Source organism: Phyllostomus hastatus, unplaced genomic scaffold, assembly GCF_019186645.2.
Source record: "Phyllostomus hastatus isolate PE091 unplaced genomic scaffold, TTU_PhHast_1.1 phas_contig_40, whole genome shotgun sequence".
Lineage (NCBI taxonomy): Eukaryota > Metazoa > Chordata > Mammalia > Chiroptera > Phyllostomidae > Phyllostomus > Phyllostomus hastatus.
In genome coordinates this window covers 24,808,296-24,823,762 of record NW_025333872.1, presented here as the reverse complement: position 1 = coordinate 24,823,762, position 15,467 = coordinate 24,808,296, and positions in this window count along the sequence as shown.

Here is a 15,467-nt window from a genome sequence, read left to right as displayed (position 1 = left end):
TAAAGTTGAAAATAATATGAAACAAAATAATATTGTAGGAGATAGCATTTGATGGTCAAGAAACAAATACAGATAGATATAAATGGAATAAATCTACATTAAGAAAATATTTGTGTTTTATATAGGCAATATGGTGGAGGAAAAATTGAAAATAAGAGACAATTTGAATTTAAAAATGTATCTATCTACCAGAGTGGTTTGTAGACATTCTGTGGGCAATGCAGTATGGTGAATTTCTTGTAAGTCTTCATAAACGGGCTCTCTGGAAGGAATCAGTGGGCACTCTGGAGCATTTAGAAAGAGCTATCTTTAAGTGACACTTTTCATTAAGAATCTAGAACTGAAAATACATGAACATTTTTTTCATAAAATGAATTGATGCCAAGTAATACTAGAGAAATGAATGTAGCAAATGGTTACTTAGAGAAGGAGAGAGGAATTACCTTATTCTTCTTCTTTATTTTCTAGTCTTCGTAACTCAGTGATAAATACGCTGGGTCTTCCAATGTGAGGCCTGAAAATTAGAAGCTAATGTTATATTTGTTCATTAAAGTCTAATATCCATGTGCATTTTTTATTTCTAGATAATTTAGCAAACTCTTCATGGGTTAGCTAAATAGCCTAGGCCAGTCTTCACTATTCTGCACATGTTTTTTGGTTTATGTAAGTATATTTAACACCAGGTTAGAAGGAGGAAGAGAGGAGAGAAGAGAGAAAAGGAAGAAGAAACAGAAGAGACTTCATTTTGATTCAATGGGCAGAGAATGAAGTAGTGACAACATTCTGCTCTTAATAACATTCTAACCCTTTCTCAAAGGCAATTCTTTCTCAGGGGCCATGTGATCTCCCTTTGCCCCAGCCAGGTGTGGAAAGATGCATGCTATGTTGACAACTCCTCTTGGACTATGGCCTAATTTACTATATCCCCACCTTCAGTTGCTCACCCATAAGAGAAGGTAAATGAGATGAACCATGGCTTTCTTCCACATCTGGGGATCATCCTCTTGTGACTACTAACCCTGGATCACCATCTTTTTAAATATGTTTATTTTTTAATAAATGTATACTACATCAAGTATAGCTGTCTCCATTTTCCCACCACCGCTTTCCCCCACCCAATGCTCCTCACCTCTCACCCACAATCCTCCCCCTCTTCAGCTTTGTCCATGGGCCGGTCCTCCATACTCTTTTCTTGACTTATTAGTGGGAAGGGTTTAATCATCCAATGTGGTTCATCTCTCTCAGGGTCATAAGTCAGAGAGGTTATTTACATTGGGTTACTTATTCATACAATTTGTTTCTACAATTGGAGGCCACAGAATTATTCACTCAATCATCCAATTTTACCAGGAAGTTTAATAACACTAAGAATTAAACCAATTGTGTGGTCAAGTTAGGGACAGCCAGTGAAGGATTATTGCTTTATTTGTTTATTTGGTGTCTATCAAATTTGGACACGTTTGACATCTCTTGGCCTTGCTTTTGTCATCTATAGAATGAGGTGAACAATATTAGCAAACTTACAAAGTTGTTGTAAGCTTTAAGTGAGCTAATCCAAGCAAAACTCTTAGAATATGGACTTGATAGTACTTTATGTTGTGCTTATTTGTTGTGCTTATCAGCATGAGTATTTCAATTTTATTTTCTTTATATTATATTTTTAAAATATATTTTATTTTATATATTTATATGTTTTTACATTATATTTTATGGTATACTCACATCATTCCTCATCACACAGTAACTAGGATCTTTAGACTTTGCTAATGACCTATACTTTTTGCAGATATTTTTGCAGAAACTATGGGAGCAGTTACTAGGCCTATTTCTGCTTCCAGGACTTGTGTTTAGTCACTCTGAAGTGGAGCCCAGAATTCTATTAATACAATACTGGCAAAATCCCAGGTGATTCTAATGCAGGTTATAAAATGACCTTGCTTTCAGAAAAGCATTCTAGGGTCAGTTAAAGGATTCATTCACTTATTCACTCATTGATTCACTAATTCATTTATTGATTCATCCACTCATACTTGGCCATATGCTTTTATTTTTTAATTTTTTTATTAACGATGAAAGACTTTATTTTGCATCAAAGTATCTGGAAAAGGAAGCTGCATTTGGAGCACATTACACATGAGTAATATATATCCATATACAGTGAGTACAAACTCAGTTACAGAATTATTTCCTAGCTATTACCAAATACTCCATTACCAATGCTTAACTGAAAGTAAAACATGATTTGCCACATTAGGAGGCTAAAAGTGAAATATAACAGAATTTAAACCAGCAGATATAAATGTAGCACCTATTTATATTCAAAGAGTACCAACAAATATTTTAAAGAATCAAATGTTGAAGAAGAGGTCAGGCAGTAGGTATAATTCACCTAAAAACAAACCAGAAAACCAGCCCATGCTTTGTTTTATCCATTAATTATTTGAAAAATATTATGAATGCTAGATGAATTTAGTGACCAAAAGAGCACTTTTTGGCTAAAGTTACAAAATAAACTTGTTTTCTGAAAACATTTAGGAAAACATTTCAAGTCATTTTCAAAATGTTTGATATGCTGATCAGCCATATGGTTTTAATGATACAAATTCATAATTATACACATTCTCTCTCATTTTATTATATCCTGATGATTAATTTTTCTGATATACTTGAATATCATTTTAGAGGACTATAAGTAAATAATGTTAAAGTACTTTTTCATATCTCGATAATATTTAAGATAGATTCAGTAATCTTTTTTTCTGCATTATGTAATAATTTTGTATGTTTGTTTAGTTTTCCTTTTAGAACTCTCAGTAATGTTTTAAAGCAGGGGTCCCCAACCTCCCGGCTGCAGGCTGGTACTGGTCTGGGCCTGTTAGGGACCAACCCACACAGCAGGAGAAAAGCTTGAATGCAATGTGCTTGAATCATGGTAAAACCATACCTTGGCCCCATCTTCCATAAAACTGGCCCCTAGTGCCAAAAAGGTTGAGAATCACTGTTTTAAAGTTTTCTAAAAATAGTTTATCTTACATTTATCTTTAAACTTATTCCTAGTTAATTTTTGTTGTAACCACTTTAAGAGATGAACAATGCATGTATAGATATAAAACTAAAATGATGTATTGTATTACTTCCTGCTTCAGATTAAATCTTTGTTTCATGTATGTGTTTTAGGGTAGTGAAAATGAACAAGTTTCACAAACACATTAAGATAATCAGATTATAAGCATACGAAGAAACAAGTTTCAAGTTGACTTGTATGCTGCCATACGCTTCTTTTACCTAAAGCTTTTACTCTCTTCACTATAAAGTTATAGGCTTTTGAATGCTTATGATGTCTTTATTGCCAGAAGAGACTAATTCACTGCCTCTAAAATTTGGGGCAGAAGTCTCAATTCCCCTCTACTATAGAAATTGTCTCCACCACTGTGACATAATAATATCCTGACATTATGACAAGGAATGTTGTTGTAAAATGCAGTCCAATGACAAAAAGGGAATAGATTTATCTTAACAGATCTGGGTTGTTGTGGGAAGAAATATAGGGGAAAAGAAATAACATATCCACAGTATGATGAAAGCAAAATATTTAAAAGCAATGCAGGACTGTAATCTCCATTTTTCTTAATATGTATTATACTACCACACTATAAATCTATCTGTGTTAGTAAATATGTGCTATTCTTAAAATAGTTTTGTAGAAAACTCTACAGTCCTTGCTGGCATGATGATTTGTGTGGTTCTCAGGATTGTGTAATATCAAATCCAACCTAGACTGTTTTTTTTCCTGAAAATAAAGGACCAGGCACTTCTGAATTGCGATTAATATTCATTTACTCTTAATTCTGTAGTTTCCTAAAGGATTCATTCTCTCATTCATTTATCAACACTTTTGCATATCTCCCAAATGCCAATCACCTTGATAAATTCCCATGTTTGGCAGAGTGAAGGACACTAAAGGGTAAAGATCCTTTAGTTTATTTTGATAAATCACCCAGCACAATACTAAGGACTGCTTAGTAATGTACATGATTTTACCTAAAATTGTTAATTTGAAATTAAAACTGATTATGTGAAGCTTAAGGAAAACTAGACAAAACTAAGTTTTGGTCTTTCCAAGACCCAAAGCAAGCTGATGGTATAATAGCATTGAATGATAATGTTACAATTTCACTAAATTTATGTTTTTGTTTCTTTATATTTTGCTAATACCAAGCACAGATGTCTATGAATATATCTAAAACTCTAAAAATCAAGTCATATTTTCTGTGCAATTTTATATTTTATTAATTACTCCATAATCATTTCTATTACATCTTTTTTTGTGTGTGCTGGGACTACTCTCTTTTTAAATATGACTTATTTTGATATTCCAAGTCATCTCTTAACTATAGACCAAGACATTTTGATGTTGATCTATTTTGAAATAGATCAACATTTAAATTTCTCCTCACAGATTTAATTAAAAATTATAAGTGTCTCCTTTTGTCCACTGCTGTTTCCTGGTTTGTTTTAAAGTACCTAGGAAAGGAGTCTGGCAAAATTTGATCAATTTCCTTTCCCAGGAGCTGGACTTTCAGGAGCTGTATGACCTTGGGTGATTTTAAAGCTACAAGGCTTAATCATGTACTTAAGTTGCTTATTTTATAGATGGAACTGAACTTTACAGTGGTTAGTTACTGATTTGATTGTGATAAAGCTATTTCCAAAATCTGGATCTTTTAATTCTGATAATGTTTTCTTATTACAATCCAGTTTTTTTCTTTTTAAAGACATTCTTTCTTTTAAATACTTGGTTTATTTGCTTTTAGACAGAGGGGTAGGAAGGGGGAAAAAAAGGGAGAAAAACATCAATGTGTGGTTGCCTCTCATGTGCCCCATACTGAGGACCTGGCCCACAACCCAGGCATGTGCCTAGATTGAGAATTGAACCAGGGACCCTTTGGTTCACAGGCCTATGCTCAATCCACTGAGCCACACTAGACTGCACCACACAAATGAAAGCTCACAACCTGGTTTTTAAAAGCCCTTTAAACATCTAAAATGTAATAATTTTTTATATATGTTTTAATGTTGTCTTGAGTATGTGAATGTTTCATAATTATTTAATTTTATACCTAACTCCCAGTGACTAGAAAAGTATAGAGCAAACACCATTGAGAAAATTAACATTAGGATTGAATGATTAACTGAGTTCAAAATAAAATCATAATTTTATTTTTAAAGTCATATTTCATTTATGTGGTCCTACTATTTTTGACCCAGAATTCAGTAACTCGGAGTCATGAAATTATGCCACTCTCTCCTTCAGTCATTTCCCTATTATATCTACCTACTCATTCAAAATATTTTCAACAAATATTGATTGAGCACCTACATCACATGAGGCACTCTTTAGACAGATGATACAGGAAAAATAATCCCCCCAAAAAACAATCCCCCCAAAAACCAAAAAACCACTGCCCTTGCTCTAATGGAATTTATAGTTTTTCAAAGCAGACAAAACTGTAGTCAAATAAATATACTAGAACCACTTTCCTGAAACATACATGCACTCACACAGGGTCACATAATATTTACCTCAGTCCAGTATTGAGAAGAAGATGCATACAGTGAATCAGGGAAATCACTAGCAGTATACACACCTAGGAGTTGGCAGAATGAGGAAAATAATGATTACCTCTTTAATAGATGGTAGGGGTCATTTTTATAGGGGGTACAGAAGTTACTTGGTTGCTGTTCAAATAGAGAACTCTGGAAGAGAACCACATTGGCAGCTGTGGCTCAGATCATGTGTTTTTGTTTCTGTTTTTGTTTTTGTTTTTACATAGAGATGTTTCTATTATAATACCACAAACCCATTAATAAAATATCTTGCATTCTATAAAACCATTCAGTAGAAACAGTAATATTTATAGGAAATATAAGTTAAGAAAGACCACTCATAGTCTATAAAATATGTAAGCACAGCATAAAACACAAAATAAAAAAATATGATAGAATTGCAAACAGGGTTACAGTTTTTTGTCATTTATTACTAATCCTCTCAGTCAGTAGGTCCCTTGTAGTCTTAAATATGGGGACATGTGTTTCTTCAAGAGGTTGATGAAAAGTGTTTAAAATTGCAAATCTGATCCATGTATATCCTCCACATTTTTTTAATACAGGGGAAAATGTCTTTGAATCTTATTTTCAACTCAGAGCTCTGCCAGTTTAATGCTGTGGAAAATTTTGTGATTCTTAAAGACATCAAGCAACCATTAATTGTACTTTACCAGAATTTTTAGCTTTTCCTTAAGATCTTAATGTGTTACTAAGGCTTCCCTTTTCATCTTGAAGTTGCTTGTTACTGGTTAATTTAGTACATGTCATGCTGACAAACATCACATATGAACCAATGTGACTTTCACATTAAACTTACATCCTCTCCAATATCACAATTTTGTATGAGTCAATTCTCACTAAAGGACCACATGTTGTAGCAGAATATATTAAATTGAATTTGAAATTCCTTTGAGACGAGCGGTTAGACATATGGGTTTGGAGTTCAGCAGAGACATCTGTGCTAAAGATATAAATGCTAATTATCTGAGGATGGCTGGTTATTGAAGGCCTGTTTGTAGATGAGATAATATATATGGAGAGAATATAAAGTGAAAAGAGAGAGGCTAGGACTAAGCTGGAAGAGCTCCACCTTTTTATAACCCTAATCTTGAAAAGAAAATAGCAAATGAGTGGCCAGAATGTCTAAGGAAAACAAGAAAATAAATTACAGCAGCCAAGGAAAGTGGTAACAATTTAAATATGTTCACTTTATTACTATCCCTCTTTCTTATACCACTTGAAGTATACTTATAAAAATCAAAGAAAAATTGAAACAACATTGAAATATAAAACAATATATTAGCATGTTCATAAAGTTTATATCAATATATTTAGGAATGTAAATATATACTTATTTTGTGTGTGCATATGTATGTGTGCATTTGTATATGTGTGTGTGATTATTTTCATATGACTCATGGGCATATTATTGTGAATTTCTTTTTCTTTTAATTTCTCCTGAGAAGATGGTAAATAGATGACTTATGTTCAGGCTATTAGAGGCACTCTGTATATGTCCTGTGTGCCCTTGAAAAAGGGCATAGGAAAACTTTTACAAAGGATTATATACACATAAAAAATCCAACAGATATACCAGAGAAAAATGATGTCTGTACCTCGGTGACAATGATACATGGAATTTGAGAGGAACATAGAGAAGCCATCAGCAACTAGCTTGTGCAACAATTTTATGACATGCAATGCTTCTGAGAATCCAGGAGCCACTGCTGAGGAAATGGAGCCTGGTAGTTAGAAGATAGCAGCCCCAATAAATGATGAGATGAGGGAAGAGGAGTGAAGTGAAGGAGGGAACATTGTAAAACTTTTTACTTTCTGTAAAAACAGTAACATAAAGAGGGAGGCAATACATGGAAATATTTTAAGAAAGCATTGTTAATGTATTTTTTGGACAGTAGAAATAACTAAGAGTAAAAGAAGATTCTAAATCTAAAACTAGCCTTATGAATCAGATTTAGAATCAGATCTTTGAAAATCAATTGTATAACTCCCAGCTACTACAATTCTGGTCCAATTTTAAGGGCTTAAGGTTTTAGAACTAAGACTACCATAAACCCCGGATGATTATGAGGGGATTGCATCTTCTACTCTTTTTTATGTGGCTCTCTAGTTTCACTCTTAAAGTAATGCCTCTTAATACCACTCTGCTCAGGGCTTTGTTTACACAGACAGAGGAGTGGGGATGAGAAAATATCCCTACTCTTATTTCAGAAGCCCTCCTAGCTAATTTTAAAAATTTACTCCACAATATTGATATATTTGTTCTCTATACCTTCCTTCCATGAATCCCACTAGCTGTATATTCTATGATTTCGCCACATGTGTATATGTATGCTTTTAATCTGCTTTGTTTCAAACTATTTTCCAAGTCATAGAGTTAGGAGTAGCACGTTCAGTTACAGGTAAGGCACCATTGGCATTAGGCTGCTAAGTATTTAGGTAGTTTCATCAGAACTTTTCTTATTACTGAATGGATTGAACTCAACAGGCTGTAATACAGAAATTATTTTTTTTATCAGTAACCTGCAAAGGTGTTCCATCAGATTTCTCTGCCCTACACAAGGGTATCATTTTCTGCAAATCTCAGAGATTTTCTTTGTTCATTTTTAGGTATTAAGAAACTGTTTCATTTTTAAATAATTTCAACTTTTATACCTCTCATTCAATTTTACACATTTTTTTCCTTCTCACAGAATCTCAGGCCTGATTCATGCACAAGAAATAACAGTGTGGGGAATGGGATGGGGATTAAAGGAAAATGGCAAAGTGTTTTGTGGCTAATGATATCTTACGCTAGTTTCCAGCAAGGTGTCATATACAGCCTCAAAACACACAAGGCACTTTTTATGGCACTTTGTATATGAGTGACTTTCATCATTGCTTTGTTTCTCAAAGGCATGATCACTTATGGTTTAAGATTGCCTTTTTAAATCCTGCAACCAATGGGACACCCTCCAAAGACTCTTTTTTGTTGGAATCACTTCATTCAGGATTACAGAACTCTAGGGAATATTCCCTTCAAGATGACTCTTCAGCCCGGCACCTTATCATACGCATGTATACCACAATCAAAGTCTGGAACTGCAAGTTGGTTATAGCTCAACATCAGAGACAGATGCACTTATCTTCTCACCTATTGATTTTCACAGAAGCATCAGATGGAAGTCCCCCCATTGTTGCTGGAAAAAAAACCCACACTTTTAAAGACTTAGTTGGTCTCTTGACATCACGTAACTTAAGATGATACTGTACAAGATGAGTGGAAGAAGCCCAGCACACAGACAACTCCCTTTAAATAATTCTCTAGCAATCCTCAATTTGGTCACCTGCCTTCCTTTATATATTACTAGGGTAGATATCAGCTAAATTTCCATTCCCTTAGCAAGACTTCCATTTGAAATTTGATGGTAACTTCACATCTATGGATCAGTCCCAAGTTTGGATTCTTATAAAAATTGAGAAAATGAAATCAGTTATTTAACATCTCATTATACATCTAGGAATAATATTTTAACCATTTAAATTAGGAAATGGTTATTGTGACAAAGTATGAGTTATGAGTTATTTAAAAAAGCATTTGAAATTAATATAAAGGTACTTGTGATATTAAAAAGTGGCATAAAGGTGAGTGAATCAAGTGAAAGAATTATTGTTTGCATGTAAAATTAACTAGTTTAATTTTTGACAGATTTCATGAATATTCAGGGACATATTTAATTTAGTCTAAAAATGCCTTATGAGCTAAAGTTCAGAAAAAAGCAGAAAAGAGATTTCTAAATTTTAACAAATGCCTCATATTGAATATTTGTGTTTAATATATCATATTAATAAAACCAGAAAAGACACTGGTATTTGGGCTGCCTGTCACTACCAAACCCAATAAGCAATGACAGTGATTGGATCTTTATGGGTGCTTTATTCAGATGGCCAGCAATCTGAGAAGATGCCGGGTTTATACCCTAACAGACCATCGTGCCTTCTCTGTCTAGGCCAGACTTTTTATACCAAGGAATAAACAAGGTGCAGTGAGGGCTTTGAGATTCAGGGAGGGTTAAGTGGTAGAAGCTGCAACATTCCTGTCCTGGGCCCTTAGCTGTTCCCAGGGGCAGGTGGTCCTCTGTCTCTCACTGGAACACAAAGCCCCGGATGTGTCCAGTTGTCCCCGGGTGGTCATCTTTAGCAGTTCCCCAGGAGCCAGGATAGGCCTTATCTGTAGTTTCTGAAACAAAAGCTTTAACATATACATATAACATATACATTTAACATATACATTACTTGCTAGGCTTATAAATTTTTACCTTAAACTAAAATTTCCCAACTCATTAATGTAGTTCCTCACTAAATGGTGTTATTAAAAGAAGTGGCAACCTGACCAGTTTAGCTCAGTTGGTTGGGTGTCTTCCTGCAGAACAAAAGGTTGCCAGTAAATTCCCAGTCAAGGCACATGCCTAGGTTTCATGTTCGGAACTGGTTGGAGCAAATGCAATATCATTACCCTTTGTAATCTTGTTTTAAAAATATAGTATCCTTAAAATTATGAAACAATAATTGCAATTAGACTGTCCCTTGTATACTGGAAAGTAATGTGCATTTACAAAGACAGTAGAACATTGCTCTGGCCATGTAGCACATTTGGTTAGAGGGTCATCACAATACATCAAAGTTGTAAGTTTGATCCCTGGTCAGGGCACATACAAAAATAAGCCAGTGAATGCATAAATAAGTAGACCAATATATCAATGTTTCTTTCTCTCTCTCTAAATATGAAAAAAATACAGGAGATTGACATTTAACAACCAGGGAAACTGTGTAAGATGCTATATTTCTGATATCCAATAACATTTACAGCCTGATACTTTAGAAGTTCCATCATATCAGTTAATCATCCTGTGAGAACTATTCAAGAAATACCTATAAGTATTTTATGTTTTATGTTATGTCCAATATCTTTGGTAGCTATTGACACTAAGTAATGAGCACTTCATTTTACCTTAAAATCTAGATTACCCAATTTAGAGTAGAGAAATTTTAATATGCAAATCAATTTCAGAAGTGCAATAAGAAGAAATATGGTGATAACAAGTACTGCAGGTCATGCAGTCTACTAATAATACTACAAACTTAGAAGAAAAGATGAATATGTGAATGTAACTGTAAAGAAAATCCAAAACACCATTTAAATTTTCTCTTTAAATATATTATGCATGTGTGTTCTTAAAACTTAATCACATGTAAGATGAAAGGAAAAATGAGGTATTTGAAAAGATATCATCAGAAATAGAAGTATATACAAATAGAATTCTTGATATTCAGAATAATAGGCAAAGCTGAAATAGTTTATGACTAGTTTTATTTTATTTTTTACATATATAGAGGAACTTATTATTTTTTATTTCTTAAAATATTTCATTTATTTATTTTTAGAGAGGGAAGGGAGTGAAAGAGGGAAACATCAATGTGTGGTTGCCTCTCAAGTGCCCCCTACTAGGAACCTGGCCCACAACCCAGGCATGTGCCCTGACTGGGAATCCAAACAGCAACCAGTGGTTGGCAGGCAGGCACTTATTCCACTGAGTCACACCAGTCAGTGCTGCACTTACTAATTTTTGATGGAGCCACTAATCATTTACAAAATGTAAATGGTAAGTTCCTAGGCTTCCTTTTGTAGTGTCAGGCAATTTCCTTCAGGTTTAATTTCCAAGGTTGGGAAAAGAAAAGGAGAAAAAATGTTTAAACATATTTTTAGTGGCATGAAAACCTCTGAAAGATTAATATCAATTGATCATTTTTCTAGATATCTTTTATGTTTATAGGACCATACTGGTATTACGGATTAGAAGGAAGACATTTGATTCAATAACCTCAGAATATTTGCAGTCTTTGTGTTATTGATTGCATCAATATCGCCTTACACAAGATCACTGAATTCTCTTAAATTTTCAATTTTCTGACATTTAATAGGAAGAAATATTCTCATTTAACTATTCAAGGGACATGTATATCACAGAAAATATGTTAGTCTAATATATTCTTAATGTAAAATTAAGTTGTGGATCTTACATTTTTTTTATATATCCTTTGTTAATGTGCTAACCTGGACACTGTGAATTTACAAGAATGATTGTATATCAACTCATGTCCCTAGAGTTCAATAAAGAGAAGCTTAAGTAGCTTGTTTCACGTTATGAAACGGTGCCTGACCTTCCCTTGATTATGTTTGACTTTTCTAAGTGTGGAAGAGGAAATTACCTCTCAAATGAAAGTCTGCATCTCAAGTAAGATATAGACAATAGAAACATACAAGAGCAAAAAGGAAATGCGAATTGTGTTTCCTAATCACATAGGACCTCATAGCAGAGGTCCTATCCTAGAGATGAACTGGGGAGAGGATCTGTGAGCTCTGTCTAAAACAATGATTGTTTTACTTCTTTTGGATAACAGTCTTAAGGATCTGATGAAAAAGCCATGAGCACACTTTCCTCAAAAAAGTCACAAATACATCCATCCACACACAGGAATAGTACTTAACAATAAAGAGCAAAATACTTATTGATAAAACAATACAAATGAATATCTAAAACATGATGCTGAGTAAAAGAAATCAGATACAAAATAATACATAATATATAATTCTACTCATATGAAACAGCAAAACTAAGCTGCAATGACAAATAGCAGATCTGCAGTTACCTGGGGCCAAGTATGGAGTTGACTGTAAAGAGACAGAAGAAACTTTCTGGAGTGATGAAAAAATTCCATGTATCACTGTGGTAATTATGCAGGCATATTTTCCAAACATCATTTTAGTGCTTATAACATAACCTTAACACATTCTATTGTTTAAAACTCACATGCCTTGCCCTGACCAGTGTGTCTGGAGTATCTACCCTTTGGTTATGGGTTCAATTTCTGGTTAGGGCATGTACCTAGGTTGCGGGTTCATTTTTTGGTCCAGGCATATATAGGAGGCAACCAATATTTCTCTCTTGCATCGATGATATTTCTCTTTCTTCCTTCCTCTCTCTCTAAAATGAGGAAACAAATGTCCTTGAGTGAGAACAACAAAAAAAATCACAGGACTCAGAAATGGTACACTCAGACTCAGGCACTTCAGAGAACCCATGAACTCTTTCTACATCTCTCCTAAATACCTTTGTCTCCAAGTCTGAGTGATAAAATTTAGTGGAAAATACAGTAAAGGACAAATTGAGCTAAATTTCAAAGTGTCACAATAACTTCATATTCTGAAAAAGTGAGGAAGCATAAATACTTACAGAGAATCAAAATGTATAGAAAACTTTTGTGTTCATTGTTTGTGTAGATTTGGTCTAAATAACATTGATTTCGAAGGTGGTTTTAAAAATTGCAGGATCGAGGGTGGGAGGTGGGGATGGCTGGGTTGGCGGTGGGGGTTTGGGGGAAACTGGAGACTACTGTACTTGAACAACAACACAAAAGAAAAGAGAAAAAAATGTAAGCATGGCTTCTAATGTGCAACAGATTATTTGCATGACTTTACTAATATTTTGATAAATCCCTTAAAAGGTATTATACACACATATGTTTAAATTAATACAAGCAAGGAATAAACTATTGGGTTTGATTTGTTTTTAAGCAGTGTTGGCGTTGAGGGGAATTAGCCAGATCCTCCATTTTGCTGTGGGAACTGAGAGATGACAGCATACATCAGTAACTTTCAACCTTTTTCATTTCATGGGACAGATAAAGCAAGTACTAAAATTCTTTGGCACACACATGCACACACACACACTATACACACACACACACACACACACACACACAGAGAGAGAGAGAGAGAGAGAGAGAGAGAGAGAGAGAGAGGGAGAGATTTGCTGATCTGACAAAAAATAGGTAAAATTTTGATTCACTCATGCCAGACAGCTATCATTGTGTTGGCTGTTGTCATTTTTTTAACTTGACAACCTAGGGGAAAAGAGGTCAGTGCCCCGACTAGCTGGTCAAATACTGCATGTTTTAAAAGTTCTTGCGGCATACCAGTGTGTTGTGGCACACCAGCTGAAAACTGTTGGCCTGTATTGTTCAGGAAAACGGACCAGTGCAGAGTATAAGGGAATGAACTTGAGGAAGATGATACAGGTTTGCAGCACGTGCTTAGAAGACTTGGGAGGGAATGATGGGAGACAAAAGGAAAGGCCTGTAGAGTGACAAAGATAATCCATTTTATGCTGAAGACCATAGATTTGTTTTAACATCAATTTAAAAAGTGACATGATTTTTTTTTCTTTCAATGTGTTCAGTAGCGCAAGAGGTGATAAATTATCCAGCTGGACTTGGACAGAGGTGGGAGTTTAAAAGGTCGGTGCATTAGAAGAATGAGAACTATCCCTGCTTGAGGGGATATCATAGTTATTGAGTAAAGTCACAGTTACTAAGCTTGGGATCCATATTGATAGAAAAGGAAGAGAGCCCAAAAGAAAGGGGCCAATAAACTGGCCAAAAAGAGATGGGTCAAGGCACAGGCTTGGTCTGGACATGGCATAGAGGAGAGTGCGTAAGCACTCAGAAGGGAGAGAATGCTGCAGGCAAAGAGAGGTATATGCCATCTTTAAATTTCAGAGGTAGAGCAGTGTGCTCTGAGAGAGCTGGGCTTTATCATCTTCTGAGGCTGAGAATGTGCTTCAGGGCTTTCAGTTGAATCAGGAATGGACTTGGTGGAAATGACCTACTTACTAAACACCAGACAGAGATCTGGATCTTGATAGGAAAAAAATAGCTTACCAAGAAAATTTGCTTTATCAAGATTAAACAAGAATAGACCATATGAGAGATAGAAGAGGTAGATAGAGGCAGGGAGAAAAGACCAGGGTGAATAAGTCATTGTGTTTGTTTTCTGGGACATCTAATTGATATTCTTGTTACCATTTCTATTCAAAATTTTAATTACCTGAATCTATATGTCCTACAATGCAAGAAAATAGTCTGTTCCTGAATAGCTAATTAATTCACTGCCTTAAAAGTGCAGTCAAATTACCTGTCCAAAGCCATATTCTGTTTGTAGTATAGAGATTTTTCTCCCCAGAAAAAATCTCTAGCAGACTTCTTAACAGTGTGTGATTCAGTAGTGAAGATGTATGATTTCTAGTAACTGAGGACAGTCTGCTGATCATTAGTACTGGCCCACTCTGTTCAAGTTTCTGTCATGACCACCAGTAGCAGCCACAGAAAGTAATGCAAAAACAGGGGTCTCAGGGACATATTTTTTTTAAGATTTTACTTATTTACTTCTAGAGAGGGGGACAGGACGGGAGAAAGAGAGGGAGAGAAATATCAACATGTGGTTGCCTCTTGTGTGCCCCCAACTTGGGGCCCACCCCACAACCCAGGCATGTGCCCTGACTGGGAATCAAACCGGTGACCTTCTGGTTGTCAGGCCAGTACTCAGTCCATTGAGCCACATTCACCAGGACAACTTTATTTTTGTGTTATACAAATTATAATCCCAAAACAAAATGCTATTGTGGATGCAAACATCTAAGTCAAAGAGTTATCATTTATTTTAAAAAGTAAATTGTGAATAGGGTACGATAAAACTATATGGTGCATGTTCATAAATATCAAACTGCTCAAAATACTAGGGAAAAATCAGTGGGGGATATATAATTTTACAAAGCATTATACACTTAATCCCACAGTACTTAACTCAAAGAGTGCTTCTAAGTTATCAGTTGAAGTACTTCCTAAGTCATTAGTTGATCCTAACTAGAGTTCTGAGGTAAGTGGTATCATTTTATAATAGAGGAAATTAAGCTTATGCTACAGGACATGTCAAAAGTCACAAGGGTGCTGAATTGTGGAGATTG